This window comes from Myotis davidii, unplaced genomic scaffold, assembly GCF_000327345.1.
Source record: "Myotis davidii unplaced genomic scaffold, ASM32734v1 scaffold211, whole genome shotgun sequence".
NCBI classification, from domain to species: domain Eukaryota; kingdom Metazoa; phylum Chordata; class Mammalia; order Chiroptera; family Vespertilionidae; genus Myotis; species Myotis davidii.
Window position 1 is genome coordinate 1,509,686 of NW_006282523.1, and position 4,066 is coordinate 1,513,751.

Below are 4,066 nucleotides of genomic sequence, written 5' to 3' on the forward strand. Positions count from 1 at the left end.
ATGCGGCCTTTCCCAGGCCCAGTGGGGCCTGCGGTGCTTTGCTCCCAGGGGGCCTGGCCTGCACCCAGACCCCACCAGGCACGGTGTGTGGAGCTGAGGGTGGGGTTCAGAGCCACTCCCATGGGATCCTCACCCCCAGAGGCCTGGCGCCCCCTCGGCTTCGACAGCAAACACCCACTACTCTGTCCCTAGTGTTTGCTGGACTGTGTCACTTGGCAAACATTAGCCAGCGCTGGAGGGGGAGACAGGGCTGGGGGGAGACAGGGCTGGAGGGGGAGACAGGGCTGGAGGGGGAGATGGGGCTAGAGCCTGCTCCCTTCTCCCCAGGACCGACTGCCGTGATGGGGTTGCACTGTGTTTACAGCGCCCGCCTGTCCAGGTCAGAGCCTCAGTAGCCGCACTTTCCTCAGATGCCCTCGTCCTGCCACAGGAGTCACGCGTGGGCCCCGATGGAGCCGTCAAACCCCATCAACCTCTGGCTTTGGCTGCCTGCCTCCAATTCCCCAAACTGCCTGGGAACCAGGACATTCTGTGGGAAGACACTCACCCCAACTTATCTGCAGGGTGGGTGGGTCCCGAGGGATGCGCCCTTCGACCCGAGGCCCTTCTGGGAGACCCTCCTCCAGCCCGAGCCTGGGGAGAGGATGAGGGAGGTTCCGGAGGCAGCTTGGAACCAGCGGTTCTGACCCAGGGAGACTCTGGGCCGGACCGGGGCCGGGGGAGAAAGACGTCCTCCAGGGCGGCTAGGTCCAGGGGAGGGTCTTGGGAGTCCGTGTGGGAGGGGCTGGAGGAGGCGAGCTGGAAAGCAAAAGCGTTCCCACCCCCACCCCCCACTGCTCCAGCGCGTTTTTTCACACCCACAGCAGGCGATCCCTCAGCTTTCTCACACACCAGCGCTCCTGGCCCCGGGCTGTGCTGGGGAGGCGCTGGGATTAGTCACCAAGGCCATGTGACTGGCACGGCTCCTGTCTGCCCACCTTCAGGGTGATCTGGCAATGGACGCGGACGCACCCCGTCCTTGTCTGCCAGCCAAGAGCACGTCTTCAGGACAAGCCCACAGAGGGGGGTGCGGACTGCCTCCTCTGGGGGGTGCCGTTAGGGGGGGGGGTTGTGGGTCACTCTTGGCATTGGCTGCACCAAGTTCCCCTCCTGTGGGCCCGAGAACAGGCTGCGGTGTCTGTCACTCACCTTGTCCCCGCGCGGCCAGTCCTCTGTCTCCGTCTCTGCCCGTCGCGCTCGGTGGCTCTGTCCTCACAGGGCCGTGGGTCCAGGTGTCAGCGCCAGCAAAGCTCTGGACAGCCAGCCCGGGGTCTGCCTGCCGCCCGTGTCCCCGGGGAGCCTCGCGGGGTCGGCGTGGAGTAGCCACGTGGGCCGTGTCCCGGCGAGGCCCTGGTCACTTCGTCTCTGGGTGCAGCTTCGTGGGGCCCAGCCGCCCTCCGCCGGGAGGAAGGGGCTCTGCGGGGCCGTGATGGGGTGACTGCCGTGAAGGCCAGCGGTTTCCGCGTAAGTGCCCGGCGCAAGCACCGCCTGCCCCACAGCGAGGTGGGCGCAGTTCTGGCCAAGAAGGTGGCCGTGCCACCCAGGACCGGCGCCCGGGTGGCCGAAGGGGCCCCCCACACTCTGGTCCGGAGCTGGCTGCCGGGCGGGAAGGGAAGGCTGAGCCGAGGCCCTGGCCCCACGTGTGGCGGGAAACAGATTTCATGACCTCCTCCCTGAAGTGCGTCCTGACACCTGGGAACACGGCTTGCTTCACGAGTGGGCAGGCAGCGTAGGCTGCAGGCTGCATGCATGTTTAACAGCTTCGTTCTTAGAGGTTTTCTAGGTAAAAACTGTTAGAATCAGGCCGACGTCTTCTAAGAACCTCAGTCCTGTCCCTCGAGCCATGGACGTAAAGTTGACTTTTAAACTTTTAGTTTGTCACCGAGAGACACCGCTGGAACCGACGGGGAGGGCCGCGAGGCCGGGCGGAGGATGTGAGCGCCGTGCAGCCCAGCTCCCCAGAGCCGGACGCCTGGAGTCCCCACTTCCAAAGGGGAGAGTTTTTGGCGCCAGGATCTGCCACATGGTGCGCCACGCCCTCCAGGGCCCCGACCCGACGGGGACCAAGTGTCACTTTCCCACGTTGCCTGGTGTCTTTGAAAAGCTCGGGGGCTAAGGAGCCGGCGTTTTAAGCCGCGCCAGGTGACCCTGGAGTCAACCCTCTCAGCGTGACATGAGCATCGTGTCCGGCGTCTGCAGGCTGCCCGGCCCCGCCCCCCACGCGGGCCTCCTCCCAGTCCCCAGGGCAGAGAGCCCCCCAGGCTGTGCAGCAGCTCCTGCAGCCGAGGGCAGCGCTGGCCGGGATGCAGGGCCCGGACTCGGACAAGACGCCGTGTGTCTCCGTTCCCGGGGGACTTTCCCTGGACTGGAGCCCAGCCGAGCGGCTGCACCCAGCGACGGGGCTGTCAGCAACTTGGCTGCTCGAGGCCGAGACCCGCAGGGACAAGCCAGGCCCCTCCTCACTGGCCTCGCCCGCCTGGAGGTGAGGGCCCTGTGTGAGCCCGGCCTGTCCCGGGGCCTGGCCCAGGGGAGCCCCAAACGGGCGTGGCCGTCCCTAAAGCCCCGTTTACAAAGATCCGGACAGGGACCCCAGGCAGAGCCCGGGCGGTGCTGTGGGCCGTGGCCGCACAGTTTCCTGGGAGTATCATCAACGGAAAGTCACGACCCGACGACAGCGCGGGGGAGGCAGCCGGACACAGCCCTGCGCCCTGAAACCCAGGCACCTGCCCCAGCCCTGGGGGGCAGCCTCCCACGTGCTCACACCCACCGCCATCTCCACGGCCTGGCCGCTCAGAGGGACGGGGTGGGGGGCTCCCCGGGGAGGGGCTGGGACCCCACCCGGACACAGACACGCCCCGCCCACCTCACCCACCAGCCGGGGCCCTGTGGGGTGAGGATCCGGGACCCGGCTCAGGAGGCAGCGCCGGGCGGGCTGCGGGCTCCGGACCGGGTCAGTTTGGGGCTGGGCAGTGCCGGCCCAAGGTCTACGCCGCGCGGGACGACCACAAGGGGGCGCTGCTGGCAAACGGCCCGTGGCTTCGAGTCCTCGGCCTGGCTTCCCGGGCAAGTCCCCGCGAAGGCCTCTCCCACCCGCACGGTCAGGACACGCGCCTCCCTCCCGACTCCGGGTGGCGCCTCAGCCCGTGGCGGCAGCGGGAGGCCGGTCAGGACGTAACGGAGCCAAGAGAGGCCCTAGGACCGCGCCTTGCCTACCGGAAGAGGCAGCGAGGCGGCTCCGGTTCCAGATGGCAAGCCGGGCGGCGGGGAACTCGCCCAAGTGCCCCCGGGAAGCCCTTGGCGAACAGAGGGCGCCCGCGGCAATGATGGCGCCCGGGCGCACATGTTCCGCCCGGGCCTGTCCCTCCCGCTCCACTTAGCTGTGAGCCCGAAGCTGCTTTCACAGTAAATCTTCCCCCAAAAATGTCCTTTTAAGCGAGTCTTTAAAGCGGAAGGGAACCAAGGCGCGGGAGAGGCATAGAAAGTGGAAGCAGCGCAACCGGCCGTCTCCGAGATGCACCGGGACCCGCTGCGGGCAGCGAGAAGGATGAGGCCCCGGGTCGGAGGGACGGGCCGCGGTGCCGGAACCGAGGCTAGAGGACGGCCTGGAACGGTCCCGCCCGACCGGAGGGACAGGTGTCGAGAGGGCGCGGGGACCTGCACGTGGCCGCCCAGCGCGGGAGGTGCTGACTCAGCAGTTGCAGGCGCGGTGGGCGGGGCCCGGCGCGCGTATGCAGATAAGCCCAGGGCATCATGGGAACCCAGCCTTTATATTCTCAGGCGGCAGGTCGCCCCTCCTTTCCCTGGGATGCCCCGAGGAGGGAGGCGCCCATTGGGTAAGAGGGTCCCGGGAACATGGGGGTGGAGAGGAGTGGGGGGACGGGGACGGGGGTGGGGCGTTAAAGGGCCCGAACTGTCCGGTGTGGCTTGGGGCATCGGCTCAGGGGCTGGGTTCTGTGAGGTTCTGTCTGGTTCCATCTTGATTCCTAAGGATCTGTCTGGTTCCATTAGGTCCTGTCTGGGTCCGTCC